The following is a 23862-nucleotide window of genomic DNA, read 5'->3' on the forward strand; positions in this document are numbered from 1 at the left end:
ATTGATTAGTTTGATCTCCTTGCAGTCCAAGGGACTCTCAAGAGTCTTCTCCAACACCACAGTTCAAAAACGTCAATTCTTCAGTGCTCAGCTTTCTTTATGGTCCAACTCTAACATCCATACGTGATTACTGGAAATACCATAGCTGTGACTATATGGACCTTTGTCACCAAAGCTATGTCTCTGCTTTTTAATACACTGTCTAGATTTGTCATAGCTTTTCTTCCAAGGAGCAAGCATCTTTTAATTTCATGGCTGCAGTCACCATTTGCAGTGATTTTGGAGCCCAAGAAAATAAAGTCGGTCACCATTTCTATTGTTTCCCCATCTGTTTGCCATGAAGTGATGGGGCTGTATGCCACAATCTTTGTTTTTTGAATGTTGAGTTTTAAGCCCACTTAAATATAGATTAATAATAGATTCTTAAGTAGAATAGATCTATTCTATTAAATAGCTTTAATATAGATCCTTAAAGAAGAGTAAAATACTCTTCTTTCACCTTCATCAAGACAACATGAAACCCTCTTGGCCTGTACTCTCTCAACAGATAGTGTAGTGTGGATTGAAAGGGTCGGCCACTGGTCTTCCTGCAGACACTGAATGCTTCAACTGTTTTTATCCATTTCATACCCCTCAACACCTACTCTACCTGGACCATCACAGGCGTTTAATAAATGAATGAATAAATAGTAAAAATAGAACAATATTAAGATGTGTTCTGAGCAGCCTTAGGCAGACAGCAACAGGACCTAATAATTTGTTCTGTTCAATTTGGCTTATGGTTCTAATCCAACAGTCTCACTATTCAGCATAGCTGAATTTATTTATTTTTTTTTAATAGAAGTCTAGCTGGATTACAATATTGCATTAGTTACAGGTGTACAGCACAGAGTTTTTTTTTTTTTTTTTTTTTACTTTCTGCAGATTATATTCCATTATAGATTGTTACAAGATATTGGATATAATTCCCTGTGCTATATAGTAAATCCTTGTTGCTTATCTATTTTATGTATAGGAGTTTGTACCTGTTCCTAATTTGTCCCTCCTCATCCCTTCCTCTTTGGTAAGCATAAATTTGTTTTCTCTGTGAGTCTCTTTCTGTTTTGTATTAGATTCATTTGTATTAATTTTTAGACTCCACATATCAGTGACATCATACAGTATTTGTCTTTCTCTGCCTGCCCTTTTCTCTCTGTGTAATATCTCTGAGTCCATCCGTGTTGCTGCCAATGGCAGCACTTCATTCTTTTTTATCACTGAATAATGTATGGGATATACACACACACGTATGGGAGATATATACATCTGGGAGTTATATATACACACACACATATGGGAGACATATATATATATAAATATATATATATAGCATTTTCTTAACGCAGTCATCTGTTGACGGGCACTTGGCTTGTTTCCATGTCTTCATTATGGTAAAAAACTGCTGCTCTGAACACGGGGGTGCATATACCCTTTCAAATGAACGTTTCAGTTTTCCAGCTATGTTCTCAGGAGTGGATCATATCTTTACCTTTTTAAGGAACCTCCATACTCTTTAGTGGCTGCCCCTAGTTTATATTCCCAGCAACAGTGTAGGAGGGTTCCCTTTTTGGCACACCCTCTCCAACATTTATTATTTCTAGACTTTTTGATGATGGCCACTCTGATGGGTGTGAGGTGAATACCTTTTGATTTAGTGCAACTGAATTGCTATATCATCTGTTACAGGCAAGGCCAGAGAGGATGACGCTGTTCCCATATACATACTGAGTCAGTAGATGCAAAAATTAGGCCTCCCTTTCTGAAATCGCTCCTCACTTTTCCTGCCCAGACAAAATGTAAACACAACAGGTGACCCTCGAAAGAGCTAGAAGAGTCATTCAGATTCAGTCACGAACAGCTAGTGTGGTCCCTAGTAGGTCATGTAAACCCCTATGCTTCACGTTCCTCACTGGTCAGCGGCAGCACTCAATGACCATAGAAGGCTGGAGGCCACCATCTTGGATGGTGCATGCAGACGGGACATTTCCAATATCACAGACTGGTCTGCTGGACAGTGCTGCCTTAGAGTGAACCATAACAAAAGAAAAATTACAACAGGACTGCAGTAACAAACTCAAGTTTCAGGAAAAGTTGTCAGGGTTATGTAACATTAGAATGAAGTGTTGACTGACATATCCGTTACTGTCACTACACAACCCCTGGTCATTCAACAATCCTTGATCTTTGGCAAGATGTTCCTTATGAAGAATGGAATATTTTCCTCTGAGTCTAAGACTAAAACAAAATAGGTTAGTGAGTATATTATTCTAATTAATCTGAGGATTTCTATGAATAATTACATTCCAAAAAATTTTTGTTTGTATGACTAACAAATATGGCAGCATATGACTCTATAGAAAAATAAATCTGTATCATCTCAACATCTACTGATTTATCTTCTTAAGACTGAAATTTGTGTAAAGACCATCTGGGAGAGAGAGAGACAGAGACAGAAAGAGGAAGAAAGTAATTGTTCTTAATAGAAATTCTACTAGTTTTGAAAGGAATGGCTTCACACAAGGTAGGGTTCTCTTATAAACGTTTTACCTTGTGATTTCCTGTTAATCTTGCTTTTTTCCACTTGCCTCTGGGCTTAGATTCCAAAAAAATAGTATTGTTGGTGTTTAATAACCCAAAGTCAGAAATACATTCTTGAACTTTGAAAACCTTCAGCTAAGATTTGGAACTCATCCATCAAGCCCATTGCATGCTGGTTCAAAGATGGAGAGGAAAAACTTCAATCCAGTTTGGAGCAAGAGGAAAGAGAGAGAGGGGGCCAGGTCAAAGACAGTGCCTCTGAGCCTGGATTCCAAACACGAAACCTGGGGAGAACTTGGAAAACTCAGTCACAATTTAATGGGGCAGGTGTGGGGTAGTTTTATATTTTATGTGCTGAATCTGTATTTGGTAACTTTGGAATAAATGCCTCATCTCTAGGGCTGGCTTTCCCTCTGACATCATCTTTAACATGTACTAACGCAGATGGGGAGTCATAATTTGCCTTTAGTAACCGTATGGGAAACAGGAGAACAGTGAAAGGTGAGAGAATTATAAAGTGTTAGGATACTCACTCTCATTTTCTTGAGGAAGGTAAGGTTTTTTCCAGCCAAATGCTATTGAGAGGTTGCAGAAGGAGGTAGGCAGGAAAATCCCACAATTTCTGATTCTCTCGTGTTCAGTTTTTATCATAGCCCCAAAAAGATTCACCCAGGAACTTTTAATTTATGCAACACAAAACTTATATCCAGGACTGAACTTATATCCAGGACTTCCCTGGTGGTCCAGAGGTTCAGAATCTACTTGCCAATACAGGGAACATGGGTTTGATCCCTGGTCCAGAAAGATTATACGTGCTTCAGGGCAAGTAAGCCCGTGTGCCACAACTACTGAGTCAATGAGCGACATCTACTGAAGCCCATGTGCCCTAGAGCCTGTGCTCTGCAACAGGAGAAGGCGCTGAAGTGAGAAGCCTGCACACTGCAAGTGGAGAGTACCCCCACTCACCACAACTAGAAAAGCCCTTGCACATCAACAAAGAGACAATGAATGCAGCAAACAACCAAAAACCAGAAAAACAAAAAAACTTACATCTATGCACACACTGTTTGGCCCATCTGGGAATAATTACTATTATTCTCTAAAGAATTACTCATTTGCATTGTCTTCATCAGCATCTGAAAGCACTTATTAAGAATCTATTAATATTATTCATTCATATATTCATTCATTCAGTAGTATCTTCTCAGCACCTGAAACCTAGCAGGATCCTGCAGAGCCCTCCTAGATAACCAGAGATTTGGATCAGACAGTAAAGAATCTGCCTGCAACATGGGAGACCCAGGCTCGATCCCTGGGTCAGGAAGATCTCCCGGAAAAGGAAATGGCAACCCACCCCAGTATCCTTGCCTGGAGAATTCCATGGACAGAGGAGCCTAGTGGGCTACAGTCCATGGGGTTGCAAAGAGTTGGACACAACTGAGTGACTAACACTTTCACATTTTATGGCTCAGGTAATGTTTCAACAGCAAGGAAGACCTGATGGCTACTTGGAATCACGTGATCAAGACAATCATTTCTGAAAATAGAAGGTTCCCCCAACTCAGCACATAGCCCCTTCTTCTTTTCCCTATTCAAACTCTGAGCAAAACCTGGGGAATTGGGAGGTAGGTCTTTGGGATGTGAGCCCACCTTCTCCCCAGGACTTCAGGCTTCCTCAACAAATCTGTCTTTCCTTTCACCCAACATTCGTCGCTCAGTATTGTATTCTTCTTTTCTAAGAGACTCTTTTCTTAACATTTTATTACTTATTAATTTTTCTTTTTCGGCTCTGCTGGGTCTTTGTTGCTGCAAGGGCTTTTCCGCAGTTTCAGAGAACAGGGGCACTCCCTAGTTGTGGTGTGCAAGTTTCTCACTGCCATGGCTTCTTTGTGGAGCACAGGCTCCAGGGCATATGAGCTTGAGCAGTTGCAGCATGCAGCACGCGGGCTCAGTAGCTGCAGAACACAGGCTTAGTTGTCCCGCGGCATGTGGAATCCCCCCAGACCAGGGATTGAACCCATGTCACCTATACTGGTAAGCAGATTCTCATCCACTGTACTGCTGGGAAAATCCTAGATTCTTGAGCAAAAAGCAGCTGAATCTGAGTTCAGTAACACAGTTCCTCACTAGCAGCTGGATATTCTAGTTACTCTGACCCAAAATATCCTTACAAAAAATCAGTCACCCTGTGTCAGGGACAGTTGTGGGGAAGTTTCATATTTCACATGCTGAATCACACATAATCGTTTCAAAACTTATGAAAAAAAGTCGTTTATCAAACCTTGTCTTTTCCTCTTATTTCCTAGCATATTTCCCTCATTGTGAAACTTTCTAAAAAAGCATTCTCTGCAAAATTCTATTCTGCTTCACTCTTGGCTACCTAAGCTATCATCAGATACTTATTTTAAACCCACTATACTTTTTTGCTACTTGAAACACTATTTTTTTTTTTTTTTTTTCCTGAGCAATTAAAGTGTTAAATTATAGTCCCAACCAGCTACTCATGCCAGAGTGAAAAACTGAGGTGTGTTTTGTGCGGAAAGCCTGGGAGGTGGAGGCTGAACAGACTGGGAATGCTACTCTATTCACTCACTCACTCACTCACTCATTCATTCCCTTGCCCGTAACCAACGTTGTCTCAGCCCCTGCTGTGGACGAGACTCAGCAAAGACACAGAGCAGAGAATAAGACAAAGGACACCCCTGGCCCCCCAGAGCCAAACCTCTCACAAAGGAGAACATACACATATAAGCCAGCAAAGCAACAAGTTCATGTATACTCCTCAGTAAGTACTTGACCTCTCTGAATTTCAGTCTCCTCACCTACGAAATAAAGGTTTTACAAAGATTAAATGCGATGAGGTGTGCAACATACCTGGCACACAGTAGGCAATGAATGGAGGCAATTATTCTGCTCCTGTTAGCTCTCTGTCAACCTGTCTTTCACCACTACCCCTCAAAGTTATTTTCAATTTCTAGTGCGGTAGGGCTCTTGGATCCACAAGCTAAATATTTATCCCACAAATATTAACATAATATTTATCCACAAGTATTAACATCCTAAGGATTTGTAAGGCTCCAAGCCAGAGAGGCTGAAGGAGCTGGATTTAGTCTGATCTCTGCTGTGCAAAAGAAATTGTCCAAGACTCAGAAATGGGTCAAGGAGATGAGTGGGCATCTTTTCAGTGGAGTGAGGCATGTGATGTAAAGGGCCTTCTGGGAATTACTGGATCCTACAGAGGTGTGTATTTGATTGTAGTTCTATCGACTAGGTTATATCACAACTCTGTAAGGGTACTGTTCTGGCTGTTCAGTCAATCAGTCATGTCTGACTCTTTGTAACCCCATGGACTGCAGCAAGCCAGGCTTCCTTGTCCTTAACCATTTTCTGGAGTTTGCTCAAACTCATGTCCATTGAGTTGGTGATGCCATCAAAGGTCCATATAGTCAAAGTTACGGTTTTTCTAGTAGTCATGTATGGATGTGAGATTTGGACCATAAAGAAGGCTGAGCACCGAAGAATATTGATGCTTTTGAATGGTGCTGGAGAAGACTCTTGAGAGTCCCTTGGACTGCAAGGAGATCAAACCAGTCAGTTCTAAAAGAGATCAACCCTGAATGTTCATTAGAAGAACTGATACTGAAGCTGAAGTTCCAACACTTCAGCCACCTGATGCAAAGAGCTGATTCCTTGGAAGACCCTGATGCTGGGATAGGTTGACAGCAAAAGGAGAAGGGGGCAAGCAGAGGATGAGACAGACAGCATCTTGAGTAAACTCTGGGAGACAGTGAAGGACACTTGGGAGCCTGGCTTGCTGCAGTCTGTTGGGTTACAAAGAGTCAGACATGACTTAGTGACTGAACAACAACGTAAGTTCATCAAGAAGATAAAAGTAGTGATGAGACAGAAATTCACATTTTAAGTCAAGGCAAGAAAAGTTTAAATATAAAGCTTTTTTTCCTGCCCTTTGGCCTCCTCCCTCCCCTCTGGTGTGCATCAGAACCTGCATTATATTTTAACCAGACCTGCTCCCAGGGACAGGGGAGCCTGGTGGGCTGCCGTCTATGGGGTCGCACGGAGTTGGACATGACTGAAGTGACTTAGCAGCAGCAGCTCAACCATGAAGATCTATTTTTCTCCTACTGGCTCCAGCCAAGTAATTCCTTAGAAGATAACAGTCATGCCTCAACCTTATAAGGGGTCAGAAAGACCCACTCTCACCTTGTACATGCAGAGATCTTCAGTGAACTTTATTCACAATGCCAACATATTTCCCGTTGAGATAGTGACTGCTGCCAACAGACTGGCCAGATGACCTGGGGAGATACTGAACTGCACCAGATGGAAGTTCACACTTAAATATTTACTTATGCCCTTATAAGGAGGCTTCCTAGGTGGCTCAGTAGTAAAGAATCTCCAATGCAGGGGAAATAAGACATGTGGGTTTGGTCCCATTGCCCAGTCCAAGCTCACTCTGCTCATCACACAACAGGCCAATAAGTGAGACAAAGTGTTGAGAAAAGGAAGGGGCTTTATTTGGGAGCCAGCTGACCAAGAAGACGGCAGGCTAGCACCTCAGAATGACCATCTTGTGGGGCCGGGATGCCAGGTTTTTGTTTTTTTTTTAAGGGATTAGATTTAGGGGGAGGTGAGCCTTGGGTGTTCTTTGGAAGGAATGATGCTAAAGCTGAAACTCCAGTACTGTGGCCACCTCATTCGAAGAGTTGACTCATTGGAAAAGACTCTGATGTTGGGAGGGATTGGGGGCAGGAGGAGCAGGGGACGACAGAGGATGAGATGGCTGGATGGCATCACTGACTCGATGGACGAGAGTTTGAGTGAACTCCGGGAGATGGTGATGGACAGGGAGGCCTGGCGTGCTGCGATTCATGGGGTCGCAAAGAGTTGGACACGACTGAGCGACTGAACTGAAATGAACTGAACTGAACTGAGGCAACAAGATAAAAAGACAATACAGTCCTTACAAATGTCCCCTACACTGGCAAGTCTCAGGCAGGAGGATGTGCTAGTTTCACTTCCTTAGAGTCCTTCACAGGTAGGCAGCATACATTATCTCCCTGGGGCAGGCCATTATGTATGCGGACAATAACAAAAGTAGCAAGATGAGGGTTAAAGTCACAGAAGCAGATCCAGTATAAATTCAAAAATAACCTTTCCCGATTACAATCCCTGGGTCAGGAAGATACCCTGGAGGCGGGCATGGCAACCCACTCCAGTATTATTGCCTGGGAAATCCCATGGACAGAGGAGCCTGGTGGACTACAGTCCCTGGAGTTGCAAAGACACTCAGAACTTTGCAAAGAACACCCAAAAACTCAGACACGACTGAGTTCTCATGCAACATGCCGTTGTTTTTTTTTTCTATTTATTTATTTACTTTTGGAAGCTAACTACTTTACAATATTGTATTGGTTTTGCCATACATTGACATGATTCCACCACGCGTGTACATGTGTTCCCCACCCTGAACCCCCTTCCCACGTCCCTCTCTATCCTATCCCTCTGGGTCATCCCAGTGCACCAGCCCCAAGCACCCTGTATCATGCATCGAACCTGGACTGGCATTCCATTTCACATATGATAATATACATGTTTCAATGCCATTCTCCAAAACCATCCCATCTTGCCCTCTCCCACAGAGTCCAAAAGACTGTTCTATACATCTGTGTCTCTTTTGCTGTCTCACATACAGGGTTATCATTACCATCTTTCTAAATTCCACATATATGCGTTAGTATACTGTATTGGTGTTTTTCTTTCTGGTTTACTTCACTCTGTATAATAGGCTCCAGTTTCACCCACCTTATTAGAACTGATTCAAATGTATTCTTTTTAATGGCTGAGTAATACTCCATTGTGTATATGTACCACAGCTTTCTTATCTGCTGATGGGCATCTAGGTTGCTTCCATGTCCTGGTTATTATAGACAGCACTGCAATGAACATTGGGGTACACGTGTCTCTTTCAATTCTGGTTTCCTCGGTGTGTATGCCTAGCAGTGGGATTGCTGGGTCATATGGCAGTTCTATTTCCAGGTTTTTAAAGAATCTCCACACTGTTCTCCATAGTGGCTGTACTAGTTTGCATTCCCACCAACAGTGTAAGAGGGTTCCCTTTTCTCCACACCCTCTCCAGCGTTTACTGTTTGTAGACTTTTGAATAGCAGCCATTCTGACTGGCGGCAACACGCCATTAATGTCACCAGCTATATTCCTTGTATTCTGCCCATTTTACGAGATTATTGCTTCTTGCGTTATATGTGACTGAGCCTCAGATAAAATTAATGATGATTAGGTGACTTGAAACAACTGACCAAATGTAGAGTTCTATAAGATGAGTGACTGTAATACTGTCTGTCTAGGTATGGGAAGAAGCAGCAAAAGGGAACCATCTCCTGGACACCAGTGAGGCAGGCGGGTCAGAGGCTTTTGCTTATTGTTCTAGCTTGAGTCTGGCGCCTTAGACCACTCGGCCGTCCTGATGGCCCTTGCTTATCGTTAACAGGGTTCAGTCCAGTGATAGCACACTGAGTGGCCTGTCAACAAAATCCTTGCCTGACCTGGGTATGAGGATTCCCAGCACCGTGAGACAAACCGGTCACAAAATGCCTCCCAAACCTTGGTTGAAATTCGTACCAAAAGGGAAGCGATCATAAAATAAAGAAAGTTGCCTGTCACCCAGTCCATAACAATCGAGCCATTAGCTGCTGCGGAGGCTGACCTGACCTGCAGTGCACCTGCTAGGCATCCAGGACAACGATCAGAATGCGACGCTGTGTGTTCTGGGAAAACTGGGCCTTCCTGCACTCAGATGCTTCTAAGAGGAATGTTTCATGAGCCTGGATTCTTGCATCTCCCCATTCTGCTGCTGCTGCTGCTAAGTCGCTTCAGTCATGTCCGACTCTGTGCGACCCCATAGACGGAAGCCCACCAGGCTCCCCCATCCCTGGGATTCTCCAGGCAAGAACACTGGAGTGGGTTGCCATTTCCTTCTCCAATGCATGAAAGTGAAAAGTGAAAGGAAAGTCGCTCAGTCGTGTCCGACTCTTAGCGACTACATGGACTACAGCCTACCAGGCTCCTCCATCCATGGGATTTTCCAGGCAAGAGTACTGGAGTGGGGTGCCATTGCCTCCTCTGCTCCCCATTCTAGAGAAGCCCTAACACCATCCATTAAGATGATTATCCCTCGAGGCCAGCAGCAACCTTCTATGAGATGTGTGATTCACTGCACAAACTCTTTTCACCAAAGTCATGTATATAGTGGGTGGCCACCCCCTTCATCTCTTGGGAGTAGTTCTCAGAGCTCTCTGAGAGACTGACTTCTCCTGGGTTATGAGCCTCGGTTTGCTGTGAGTAAAATTTTCCATGTCTTTCTTAGATTGACTACTGGTTAATTTTTCCCTTGACATCAAGTAGCAGTGAGCGTGCAGAGAGACAGGTGACCACACCCATGGGGCGGTCTGCTGGCTGCTGCCTTTGGTGACCATCTACTGTCTGACTGTTCAAGCATCAAGCAGAGTGCTTTCCATACATTCATTTATTTAATTAAACCCTCCTGCGAGGGCAACGCTATGCCCATTTTCCAGAGAAGGAAACTGCGGCTCACAACCTCAGGCTGTGCTATCTTTTCCAAGAGTAAGAACAGCATGTGTGCTAAGTCGCTTCAGTCGTGTCCAACTCTTTGTGACCCTGTGGACTGCAGCCCACCAGGCTCCTCTGTCCATGGGGTTTCCTAGGCAAGAATACTGGAGTGGAGTGCCATGCCCTCCTCCAGGGGATCTCCCTAACCCAGGGATTGAACCTGTGTCTATTATGTCTCCTGCATTGGCAGGCGGTTCTTTACCACAAGCACCACCTCGGCAGCCCAACCATTTATTAAGGTAACCATGATTCTCAATATTTCATTTCCTGTTTAAGATGATTATAGGAAGCAGGTATTATACAAGCAAAGTAAACAAAAAATTTGGGGGCAGCCACTATGTGCCAGGAGGTGCTGGGTGGCAGGAACACAGCAGGCGACAGTCCTTGCCTTTCTAGAGTGTTCCGTCCAGGAAGGAAAGTGGACCTGAACAGATACGTACATGGGATGATTTGTTTCAAAATCCCACCTTCTGCCTCCCAGCTGGAAGTGCTTACCAGGGGGACACACACAAACCTTCAGACTGGAAGCAAAGACCCAAAACTTTTCTGTTTCTTATTTGCAGCAAAAAGGCTCCAGCCTCCTACAGCTTCCCTGAGTTCCAAAGGGCAAATCCAAACAGTTACTAATCAGGGGAGTGAGGGAATGCAGACACAGAGGAAAGGCGGTCAAGGAAAAAACAAACAAACAAACAAACAATGGCCCAGCAGTAGAACAGGGACCTGGCTCTTCCTGAAGGGGTGTACAGAACAATCTGACATGTATCTCTGAGTTCCTCGGTAGGAGCCCAGGTGGGGAATGGTAACTTCAGGCTGAGCACAAGCACATGGACCCTTCTGACTGGAATCAGAAGGCTGATGACTGAGATTCCTGGAACACCACCCTGCAACCTCAGCACCAACCAATCAGAGGAAGGTCACACATCCTGCAGCCCTCCCTCCAAATTCTGCTTATAAAAACTCTTCCCCCAAAACCATCAGGGAGTTTGGGCTACTCAAGCATGAGCCACCCACTCTCCTTGCTTGGCCCTTGCAAAAAACCTTTTTCTGCTCCAAACTCTGATGTTTCAGTATGTCTGTCTTCACCGTGCTTCAGGGACTGAACTTGGGTTTGATAACACTCAGATTCAGTCAGTGATATTGTAGGGCTACACTGCAAAGTGTCTAGAACATACAATTTGGATAAAATGGGGAGTGAGAGATGAGACTAGAGCAGGGGGCTGGGAGGGTCAGGCTATGAAGGGGCTCACACGCCAACCATGCTAAGGCATTCGGACCACGCTGCAAGCAACAGAGGAGTCGTCAGTGTTATAAAGTAGAGGAGTAAAGGGATGACACTAGTTTTTGGTAGATCATTCCAGAAGGAGAGCTAGGCACCAGGAGGGTGTGTAGAGTGGGAGAGAGGAGCCTGACCAGAGGCCACCCAGGGTGGGTACTGAGAAGCTGGCTCATGAGGGCCTTGGTGTCTTAATCAGGTTCTGGCTTTTTCCTCTCTGTTGAAGGGGTTTGGCCTTTGGAACATCCATGAGATTTAATCTCTCCTTGTGTTGTTTCCTTCCAATTGCTGGCAAGAAGGGCAATTATTATTTGTAGCTCACGTCTGTTGGCCTCAGCATCCCAGGTCTACAAAGTAAAGTCTCGTTTATGCTTATGTCCCAGTGAGGAGTCTCCATGCCCTGCCCTCTACCTACCTAGGCGGAAAATCAGAGGCCTTTTGGAGCACCAGTCGGGTATTACGTCCCAGTGAGGAGTCTCCACACCCTGACCCCTCTACCTAGGCAGAAAATCAGATGCCTTTTGGAGCACCAGTCGGGTGTTCTGGGGAGTCCTCACAGGTGTCTGGCTTCTCAGGCGGTGCGGTGGTAAAGAACCTGCCTGCCAATGCCAGAGACTCAAGAGATGCGGGTTCCATCCCTATGTTGGGAAGATACCCTGGAGGCAAACCGCTCCAGTATTCTAGCCTGGAGAATTCCATGGACAGAGAAGCCTGGCGGGATCTATGGCCCATGAGGTCACAAAGAGTCGGACGTGACTGAGCACACACACGCACACACCAAAGGGGTCTGTCCCCCACCGCCCCCCCCACTCAGAACCTGACACGTCTTCAGCTGCTGCTCTAACACCCACGACTACAAAACCACTTGGGGAAGCCCATCTCCTGCCTCTGCAGACAGAGCTTATCACAGGACACCAATACCCTTGCCACCGTCCCCTCCAAATTGCTACAAGGTCTGCAAAACGCGGAGCTCCAGGGGTACCACTCTGATCGGGGGCGTATGGCCTCATCCACAAATCTGGGCCATAATGTGGAAGGCTAAAAGACTCCCCAGAGAGCATCCAGGGAAATGATTCTCAAGACTAGCTCGGGGGTCCCCAACCTCTGGGACCCGATGCCTGATGATCTCAGGTGGAGCTGATGTAATAATAATAAAGTACACATTAAATGCAATGCACTTGAATTATCCCCAAACCACCCCCTCATCCCCAGTTCATGGGGAAAAAAACTGTCTCGCATGAAACGGCTCCCTGGTGCCACAAAGGTTGGGGACCATGGTCCCAGCCCCCATTACTGAGGGTCGGTCCGAGGGGTTCCCCCACTAAACTCCAAGGAGACCCAAATAAACCTGGATCCTTTTGCCCCTTCAGGCCCCCCTTCACAAGCTTTGGCTTCTCAGGCACCCTGCCCCCCACTATGAAGTGTTAGTTGCTCAGTCGTGTCTGACTCTTTGCGGCCCCATGGACTGGGGCTCGCAAGGCTCTTCTGTCCATGGGATTCTTCAGGCAAGAATACTGGAGCGGTTTGCCATTCCCCCGCCCCTCACTTTACCCGCCTCCCAAAGGCCCCAGCGGTGCCTGCAGCCAGTGTTCCCAGGGCCGGCAAAGCCCCCTCAAACCACCCTCTTTCACACCAAGGCTCAGATCTGCCCCCCTCCCGCTTCTTTGCAGAAACTCACGTGGTCCTTGATGCTGGCAGCAGGAGCCACGCGGATTCAGGAGACTGTCGCTAGGGGGTCACTGGAAGATGGGACAGAGGGTTCCAGATCCTCAGCTCAGGGATCTTTGCTTCCAGCCCCTGGTGGGAGAAGAGAGAACACTGGAGAAGCTCAGACCGGAAGGTTATGATTAGGAATAGTTGTGGTAAGATTAGCCCTGCTTCCAGAAGGAGTGTTGGGGCTGGAGAGGTGTGGGCGTCAAGCTTTGCAAAATAAAGGGCACCACCGGAATGTGTATCTGAAACAGCTGCTACCTGATAAAAGCCCTTTTACTCCTCCATCACCAGAAGCCTTTTCTCAAAGGACTTCCACTCTGAGTGTGGTTCTCTAACTCTGGGGCAGGGAGCCCTAGAACAGGACAGGGTCCAGGTCCTACCCCTATTTCAAGGGAGCACATGCCCAGGTATTAGTTACGAAAGTCAGGTTACTAAATAAGATCTTCATTTAAGAAAAAAAGCATCTATCCTTTACCCCACCTCAACATTTAGAATCGGTCTGGTGCTCCAGTGGTGAGGATTCTGGACTTTTACTACAGGGTGCACCAGTTTGATACCTGGTTGGGGAACTAATCCTACAAGCTACACGGCAAGGCCAGAAAATAAATTTCAAAAAGAAGAAAGAGCAGTCCAGAACTTGGCAAGGAGTCAAGCAGCACACAAACAAGAAGAAGCTGCCTGACGGTAACTGCCACTTGTCCGCCAGTGTCCACCTCTCCATCTTGTTTCACTCACAGACACCTCAGAAAAGCAGTTACCCACGCCTCCTCCGGAGAAGATCACATTTCCCAGCCTTCCTCGGAGCTAGGTGTGCCCCACTTCACTGAATTAGGGTCAAGCAGAATGAAGCCAGAGTGGAGTAGGCAGTTCTCGGAAATGTCCTTAGAAGGCGTATTAGGAGGGTTCTCCAGAGAAACAGAACTGAACAGGAGATCTATGTGGATATTTATTACTACAGATTGACTCACGTGACTTTGGAGGCTGAGGAGTTCCTCGATCTCCCCTCAGCAAGCGGGAGCCCCAGGGAAGTCGGTGGTATAATTCAGTCTGAGTCTGAATGCCTGAGAACTGGGGAAGCTGATAAAGTAAATCCCAGTCCCCAGAAGAGAAAAGATGAAATGAAATGTCCCAGCTCAAGCAGGAAAAAAGAAGAGGGGGAAACCTCTTCTTACTCAACCTTTTGTTCCATTCAAACCCTCAGTAGGTTGGACAATGCCCTACCTCATTGGGAAGGGTGATCTAATTCACTAAAGCCACTCATTCAAATGCTAATCCTATCAGGAAACACTCTCACAAAGACACCCAGAAACAGTGTTTATACTGGGCACCTGTGGCCAGTCATTGAATGAATGACACATTGAATGAACCACCACAGAGGGAGATGGTAGTTTTTCACCACTTCCTCCTACCTGCTGGCCAGAATTTGGTTGATGGCTGGAGCTCCAACAGCCATCTTGGGCCATGAGTTCCCCCTTGAGACTGGAAGCTACATCCAGCAGACATGAAAGGAACAGTGGAGTATCACTCCAGCCCACACTGCCTTCCTTCAACCAGTGATTATGAGTGGCAAACAGCTCTATAAGATTTATGCTGGTTATTTTCATTTTTTTCTATCACTTGTAACCAAACATCTTCATAACTAAATGCCAATATATCACATTTGATGAAAGGTGGTGGGTCCTGTGGGGGCTTTTTTATTTGTCATTCATTGCTGCCTTTATTAGTAGAGTGTATTTGGATTGACATTCTCATTTCAACCACTGACTTTTCGCTCAGGAAACGTCTGTCTATAGCTGCTGCACACTTAATAGAGCAAGAGGCTGGGAGGCGGGAGGATAAATTCCAAATTTAAGGCAGAACAAACCGCTTCCTCCATCATTCATTTGTTCATTTTCATCCGCCAAAACGCTGACTGATCCCTTTCCAGGGGTTATGCGGTATCTCACTGAATTGTCACCGACAACACCATGAGGGGGGCATCCTCCCTATGTTCCAGATGAGGAAACTGAGGTTCTGAGAAGTAAGGAGATGGCAGAGTGATGATCATTCTGCCTCCCTTGATTCCACAGTAATTATTTTTCAAAATTATCAGACATGTTTTCATTTGACTAGTGGGAACTTGATTTGCACAGACTTAATCTAACAAGGCAGAGAATGAAATAGTATGAAGTGTTCTGTTTCTGGGTGATAAGAGGCTGGTGTCAGGCAGTCAGCTGACCACTGTCCACTGAGCGCCTACTGTGTGCCATGCACTCTTTAGAGTGGGTTGTCACTGATGTGGTGTTTACAGGGCACCTTCCCCCTCTGAAGTGTGAGCATCTTTGTTTCTGTGCAGAGCCCACATTGCCCTGGCACACTCTGTGTTCAGATGGAAAAATACCAGGAGCTGGGTCTGATTCCACTTGTACCACCTGCCAGCTGTGTGCCTTCAGAGAGGTTGCTTAACCTCTCTGGTCTTCTGTCTCTTCTTTCAGGGCCTTCAGGGTCTTCCCCCCAGCCCCTTTGATGGTGTTCTTTTCAAGTGTTCCTTAATTCAAACTTGGTCAAAGCTCATCGGGCAGTGCCATTTAGAGTTTTCCAGGAAATTACACTCTTGGTGGAAACTCAGGAACCTTCCGTTAGGCCCCCCAAATAACTCACATAAATAAATATTAAGCTTCAGTTGCAGTTTCCTTTTGTAAAAGACAGACGACGTTTGAGGAGGAACTGCAGTTACAGTTGAACTAGTTCCTGGAATCTTGTTTTCACTTTCTCCTTGATCTTTATCTTTTAGGAACCTCCTCTGGGAAGGAGCCCCATCGTAATGTGTTTCAAAAGTACACTTGGTAATAAGAAGCTGAGGTTCTTGATTACACTAACAGACAGACAGAACCAGAGTCCCAAGTCGGTCTTAGAGCTGCGATTCTACAGCTCAGGATAAGGCCGGGAATAAGTATGTTTAAGAAGCACCACAGGCTTCCCAGGTGGTTCAGTGGTTAAGAATCCACCTGCCAATGCAGGAGACGTGGCTTTGACCCCTAGTCTGGGCAGATCCCACATGCCTCAGGGCAATTAAGCCCGTGTGCCCCAACTACTGAGCCCCTGTGCACTACAGCCTATGTTCCACAGCAAGGACAGCCCTTGCTCCCTGCAACTCGAGAAGGCCTGCCTACAGCAACACAGAGGCAGCGCACCCAAGAATAAATAAATAAGTGAGAAGCACTCAGTTCCTAGGCTAAACCAAGACGAGAGTCCAAGTCCTGAGGTTACAAGGAAGTTGGAGTCAGAAGCTTGAATCCTGATCTTCCTGTGTATTAATTAGCTGTGTGATCTTGGGCAAGTGTTTTACTGAACTCACAAAGTACTGACGAGCAGGGGTCCATACCATCTGCCAGATTATCATGGGCCCAGCTGTAGGGCTGATGAGTGGACAGTGAGAAGGCTGTGGGTATTCCACGGCCTGGAGGGGAGATTACCAAAGGGCAGGGACCCCTGAAGGTGAGCAGTGCCACCAAAGTGGATGGGGGGCGAAGTGACTTCCCTGAGAAAAGATAGTTCAGGAAGTGAAAGACGGCTAGGATTTGACCAGGTGAGCTGAGCACACTGCAGGTATCAGGACTAAATGCGGCAGAACTGGGTGCCCACCTGAACTCCTGACTCAGGCCTTTTGAGGAGTCAAGAAAGAAAACTAGAAAGTGATAGGGGAGAGGGGAATTGTGATGGGAGGGGAGGGAGATCGCTTGGGCTCGCCTCCGCACATGCGCCCTAACTCTAAACGAGAAGGGAAGTCACTCACGGATGTCGGACCCTCATGGAGCCATCTGATGCTGAAGGCCCTTCCCGGGCCCCTGAATCTTCATTGGTAAGTGAGGCCCTCCTGCATTCTCTCTTTCCCACCACCTTGGTCTATTTCTCCACCCAGGGGAGCCAGGCTTTCACCCTGGAAGCCAGATCCTGCCCCAGCTTTGCTCAGAAGTCCCTGAGGGTCGCCACCTCAACCTGGACTCAGAACAATTAGGAAAGTGCCCAGGGTGGCCTCTGATGATCTGCCCCCTGCCACTCCCCCAGCTCCAGCCTCCCTGTGGCCCCCAGGCCCTCAGGCTGAGCGCTGGCTGCATCCTCCCCCTGGGGTCTCTCAGCCCTTTCCAAAGGCTCCCCATCAATGTGGCTCCAGATTTCTTTGGGGCACCTGTCATCTCAGATACCTAACCTGTCTAGTTCTTTCCTGTCTGCCCTTTCCAATAGAAGAGGGAACTCCTAGGAACAGAGGTCTGGGGTCTGCTTGCTGCCATCTGCCCCGGAGTCTGGGGCAGAGCGCCAGCCCATAATATCTGAACAGTCCCTATCTCTCATGAGTTCGAACAATACTATTATTACAGAGATAGCATTGAGTTTAGTAAATGTTGGGTTGGTAAACATGTTTGTCCAACATGTTCGTCCCAAGCAACTTATGTGGCCAACCCAGTGCTTAGGAAGGACTCCCCTGTTGGTTTATATCCCAATCTCCCGTCTTCCAGGCTCCCAGGAGAAGTCCTTCCCGGGGCCCCCACTGGCCCCTCTGCCCTGCCTGCCAGCCCCTGACTGACCTGCGAGTTCCCTGCCACCCGCTGCTGGCTTGGCTGTGCCCCTGGAGGACACAGCGTGTGCCACGGTTGCCCAGGCCCAGGCTGTTCGGAGGTTGGCAGCTCTGGCCTTTGTCCTGCTGCCCCTGGACCCTGTGTGGCCGGGGCCTGGGTGCGGCCATCACCCCAGGCGACATCCAGTGCATGCCAGGGCATGTAGTGAACTGGACCCCGTGTGGCCGGGGCCTGGGTGTGGCCATCACCCCGGGCAACATCCAGTGCATGCCAGGGCATGTAATGAAGCTGGACCATTTTGCAGAGACAGAGACAACAAAACCCTTCCTTGAGCCTTGGCTGATGGCTTCTTTTCTTGGGACCCGCACAGAAATAGACGGTTTTCATCTGAGCGTCTCCCGCAGTGAGTGACCCAGGACCGGGAGCACAAAGCCTGCTGACGCCCCTGCCCTCGTCCTACCATCCGCCTGCAAGATGCACGGAGATGGCGAGCAATCTGCAGGGGGGAGGCCCAGGAATGTTCTGGAAAGGCTCTCTCCTCCTGCCTCTTGCTCACAACTCATGGGGAATTAAACAATAAGCAAGGTCTCGTGAAAGCTGCTCTGAGAAGCAGTCACAACTGCCAAAGGATTTTTTTTTTTTAATTTTTTTCCAATTTTTACTTTTTTATTTTTTAAAATTTATTTTTAATTGGAGAACAATTGGTTTACAATGTTGTGTTGGTTTCTGCCATACATCAACATGAATCAGCCATAGTATACATACGTCCCCTCCTTGTACCTCCCTCCCACCCTCCACTTCATCCCACCCCTCTAGGTTGTCACAGAGCCCCGGGCTGAGCTCCCTGCATCATAAAGCAAATTCCCAGCTATCTATTTTACATATGGTAGTGTATATGTTTCAGTGTTACTCTCTCAATTCGATCTGCCCCAAAGTCTGTTCTCTAGGTCTGTGTCTCTAAACAGGGTCGTCAGCACCACTTTTCTAGATTCCATGTATATCTGTTCATATATGATATCCGTTCTTCTCTTTTTTACTTACTTGACTCTGTGTAAGGCTCTAGGTTTATCCAGCTTTCTAGAACTGACTCAAATGTGTTCCTTTTAATGCCAAGCGGTCTTTGAATCACCTAGATTGGGGCATTGAACCTGAGGCTTCTGGCTGGCGGAGGGGTTTGGACCTGGACGCTGAGCCTGCGTGCAAGGTGGTGTGGGTCTGTGCAGAGTGTTTGATTCTTTCAGACTCTCAGAACAGACCTGTGCAGACGTCCATCCTGGAGAAGAGAAATAACGCACCTGTGGTCACCGCGTGAACAGCAGCTCAGCCCCCCGGGCCTCCGAAGACCCCATCTGCCAGGTCACCAGCACTGCTCAGAGCAAAACAGGGCAGATGAATAACAGCAAAGCTGGAGACAGTGAGAAGCAGGCTGAGAAAAGACAAAGCAAAGCAAGAGGAGATGGACATGTCAGCCACGATTGATTCTGGGAGCAACGGGACTAAAGTCGTTTTCTTTTCTTTTAAACTCTTTCTGCATCTTCCAGGTTTTCTGTTTTACAAACCTTTGCTTGAAAGCATTACCATAGAAAACTCTGAAGGAACAAAATAATCAGTAGCATTTTATGAATGTACCTCCATCCAATCCCTCCTTTTCTGTTTTTTCAGGTTTGAAAGTTTTTCTATTGTTTGAGTTTATAAGTGACAAATTTTGGTAACCAACTTTTCTAGAAAAAAAAAATGAGAGTTTAAAGATGCATTCAGTTTCCACTCTGGAACTATTTAGTTTAAGGATTTCATGTAGTGTAGTGTTAGCTGCTCGGTGGTGTCCAACTCTGCGACTCCATGGACTGTAGCCCATCGGGTTCCTCTGTCCATAGAATCCTCTAGGAAAGAATATCAGAGTGGGTAGACATCCCCTTCTCCAGGGGATGGTCCTGACCCAGAGATCAAACCCTGGTCTCTAGCATTGCAGGCAGATTCTTTACCATCTGAGCCACAAGAGAAGCCCACTTTAAAGGACAATTGCCTGATAACTTCTATAAACATCAGAGTGCATTGTTTGGAAATATTTTTTTATGGATAGTTTTTATTTCACTTACACAATTGTAAAGTTTTATCTCTTCAGGGACTAAACTGCATTTAGGGAGCTGAGTTTGCCCTGAGACACCATTTCAGGGCAACCCTCTCATTTGTCTATTCTTAGCTTCATTGAAGGTTTTAAAAATAAAATTTTAAACTGCAGCTTCAGCTGATGAGTCCAATGGGATAGCTACTGAACTTGGTAATTATAAGATTTCCTAGAATAAGTTTCATTGGCAAACAGATGCTGGCAATAAGCTGTTACTGTTGCTATAAATACCTCTCTCGCCTTTTCAAGCCCTGGGTACAGCTGCACTAATTGTTCCAGCCTCCAGAACAACGTTAGTTAGGCATCAACATTTATGCGACCTCATGGCAGCCAGTTGTTTTGATTCAACTGGGACAGATGTCTGTGTAACCCAGAGAAACTGCTCACACACACCAAAGGCAATAAAACCTATTCTCATTCTTGAGGGAAAAGGTCACTTTTTTTTACCCTTTGGTTGTTAGGATAAGGTTTACAAATCCATGCTTATTTATATCTAGCTACCTCATCTTCTAGAATTTCACTTTGAATTGACAGGGATAAAAATAATTTGAATATAAGCCATTAAACTAAATATAAGCCATTTTGTCTCTAAATATATATGTCTGACTTTAAACCCTTGTTCTGCTTCTTCCTAGCTGTGTGGCCCTGGGCAGCTGACACAGCTTCTCTGATCCTTGTTTATAAAACAGGGATGGTAATGTACACGCCATAAGATGTATACCCTGTAAGACTGCTGTTTTTTTGGAAATAAGAATTTGGAAATTAAAGTATGTAACGGTGTGAAACACCCAGAGCACATTTAAATTCATTTCCTTTTCCCCCTCTGATTCTCTGAGAAGACTGTCAGTTTTATTCGATTAAGCAAACATTAATTGAGCACTCATTATATGCAAAATCCTGGAGATACCAACACTTCATTTGAGATTTTTAAGAAGTTCATCATCTTCTAAGGAGGACAGACCCCTGTTGTGTCCTCAAAGTCTAATGGAAGTGCTCAGGGATCTGAGGGAAAAGAATATTAGTTTTCTTGGTACAAAAAGGTTTTCACAAAAACATTTAAAAGCTTCACGCTAGCCCTTGTAGGATGAGTAGTTCTGACCTAAAGAGAAACAAGATTAGGAAAATGGAAAAAGGAAAAGAACACAGTAAGAGACAAAAGCAAGAAGGAAGACAAGGCAGTAAACGTGTGCAGTGTGGCCGAGGCGCACTGCGGGGAACTGGGCCTACTCAGAGCAGAGGACCAAGCACCAGAGAGACAAAGATGGGAGACGGAGTCGCCAAAGGCCTAGAAATACCTGTGGCTCGTCCGCATTGCCTCTGCCAGCGTCTGGCCCTTTAAGGCAGCCTGACGTCCAGAAGGCAAGTGTTGGCGCTCCAGTGGAAGGTCGGTACACACCTATCACCTGTAACTGTTTACTCAACAGACGCTCATTGAGTATCTACTATGTGCCAGGCCCTGTCTGAGACCCTTGGGAGGCAACAGGGAGCAAAACATGGCTCCTGCCTTCATGGGGTTCCATTCTCCCAGGGCAAACTCACAGTAATCAGATACACAGATAAGCGTGCTGCAGAATAAACTTTGTGCTTCCCTGGTGGCTCAGACAGTAAAGAATCTGCCTGCCAATGCGGGAGACACAAGAGATGTGGGTTCGATCCCTGGGTTGGGAGGATCCCCTGGAGGAGGGCACGGCTACCCACTCCAGTATTCTTGCCTGCAAAATCCCCATGGACAGAGGAGCCTGGCAGGCTACAGTCCACAGGCTCACAAAGGGTCGGATACAACTGAGCGACTAAGCAGCAGACAGACAGAATGAAATTCGGGGAATAGAGCTGTGAAGTAAAAAACAGTGTAGCAGGATGAACGAGAGCTGTTTCCCAGGGGCGGTCAGAGATGTCTTTTGGAGGTGATGCTTAAGCAGAAATCCAAGTTACATGAATAACTATGGGAAAGGCTTCCAGAGAGAGGCGTTGACAGTGGCAAGGCCCTGATTTGGGGTGCTCCATGGGCTCGGGGAAAAGCCAGGAGCCTGGGTGTTCCCAGGGCAGTGCCAGGAAACAAGGTCGGAGATTTGAGGGTGCAGATGAAGCTTCCTAAACCTTAAGCTCTATAACATGCCCCGCAATCATGCTCTGACCTTCTGAGCTTGGTCCTCCCGAGATTTGAACTTGGCTATTGCAGGACTGAGTCTCTTGACCCTCCGAGGCTCCCTCTGCCCTCACTCGAACCTCTGGCCCCAGTGCCCGCTGTGGCACACAAGCCCAGACACACTGAGTTGGGAAAGGCATTGTCTGCAGGGATGCGGTCACGTGGGTGGCTGTGTCTCCCCACAGCGTCCTCATCCGATTCTCACCCCGCTCCTCCAGGCTGCCCGTAAGGATGGGGCGGGCCGTGGCAGGCTTGGCTCTGACACTCCCCTCTCCCGAGAGCGTCTCCCTGCTGTCATCCCCCCCCTGCCGCTCCTCTCACTCTCTGACCTAACCCTGAACACAGGCCCCAACCCAGCTGAGACGGGGCTGGACGGTTTCGCAGGATTTTATAGGAGGCTTAGGGACCCCCGGAGGGACGTAACTAGAGTAAGTGACAACTGCCCCCGCCATGGCGGCTCTCAGAACCCTCCAGACCTCCTGCAATTGCCCCCGACTTGGCTCCGCCTCTTCCTGGGCAGCTCTCTGCCCCTGGGGTCCCGGTCCCCACAGAAGGACCCTCAGAGAAGCAGGCAGCCAACTCCTCACCAGGTCAAGGCCCGCCTTCCACTCCACTTCCTGTCCCAGAATCCTCTTCTTCCTGCCTGATTGACACTGGCGTCACTGTGGGAGACCCTGCCCAGCACCCAGGGGCTTGGAGCCCAGCTTAATCACTCCTGAGTGAAACCGAGTCCCCCTAACACTGAGTTCATTTACAGAGTTATGATTAACCTCTCTTTCCAAGACTTCATTGCCTTTCTTGTCCCTCCCAGGTCCCCTCAGGATTGAAACTGAAGCTGTTAGTCCCTCAGTCATGTCCAACTCTTTGCAACCCCATGGACTGTAGCCCACCAGACTCCTGGCCAGCGTCTGGCCCTTTAAGGCAGCCTGACATCCATTGGATTCTCCAGGCAAGAATACAGGAGTGGGTTGCCATTTCCTCCTCCAGGGGATCTTCCAGACCCAGGGATCAGACCCAGGGCTTAAACCCGGGTCTCCTGCATTATGGGTAGATTATTTACTGTCTGAGCCACCAGGGAAGCCCTCCTCAGGTTTGAGGACAGTCAAAGAAAAGGCGGGATTGAGGCCAAGCAGGACCCTGGGGGCTCTCCTGGGTACACAAACCCTTCCGTGCGCCCCGTCTCTTGTTTATAGAAAAAAGGCCTGAGTCCCCTAGGTCTTCCCCGAGTTCCAAATAGCCGACTCACGAAGTTAACGATTAGAACAGTAGTCACTGGACTCCCGACTCCTCCTGGAGACACAGAGAAGAATCTGGTGCACACCTCGAGTTGTTCTGTAAAACCTAAGACCCCACCAGATGGAGGATGGTGACTGCTGAGCACAAGCATGGAGACCCCAGGCTGAGGCCCAGAAGGGTGTTGACTGAGATTCCTGAACCATCGCCCTGCTACCTCACCACCGACCAATCAGAAGGAGGCCCACAGTCAGGCATCCTAGGACCCTCTCCTAACCCTGTCTCCAAAACCCTCTCCTGGAAACCATCAGGGAGTTCAGGTCTTTTGAGTCTGAGTCTCCCGTTCTCCTCTGTTTATGTCCTTCAAGTCAATCCTGACTTTGCTGCCAACACAGCTGTCAGAGTTTGGCTCTTGGCGCATGAAGCTCATGAACCCTCCCTTGGTAACAAGAGCTCAGCCTCGGAGTGTCATTCATCTGCTGTGATATGGGTGGAATCAGTTCAGTTCAGTTCAGTTCAGTCCAGTCCTTCAGTCATGTCCAACTCTTTGCAACCCCATGGACTGTAGCACGTC

At 47.0% G+C, this 23862-nt stretch overlaps 1 protein-coding gene across 1 annotated transcript in view; it reads right to left on the reverse strand.

Annotated features, from left to right (window-relative positions):
• Window positions 1–23623, reverse strand: part of PROM1 (prominin 1) — a 151431-nt gene extending 127808 nt beyond the window's left edge. Inside the window, exons 1-3 of the mRNA XM_010857372.1 lie at window positions 23302–23623; window positions 19080–19210; window positions 13194–13312 (exon numbers count right to left, since the gene is read on the reverse strand). The gene's annotated coding sequence lies outside the window, so the exon portion shown is untranslated. The remainder of the gene's footprint in view (window positions 1–13193; window positions 13313–19079; window positions 19211–23301) is intronic.
• Window positions 23624–23862: the final 239 nt, after the last annotated feature.

This window comes from Bison bison, unplaced genomic scaffold (genome assembly GCF_000754665.1).
Source record: "Bison bison bison isolate TAMUID 2011002044 unplaced genomic scaffold, Bison_UMD1.0 scf7180017864379, whole genome shotgun sequence".
Taxonomy (NCBI): domain Eukaryota; kingdom Metazoa; phylum Chordata; class Mammalia; order Artiodactyla; family Bovidae; genus Bison; species Bison bison.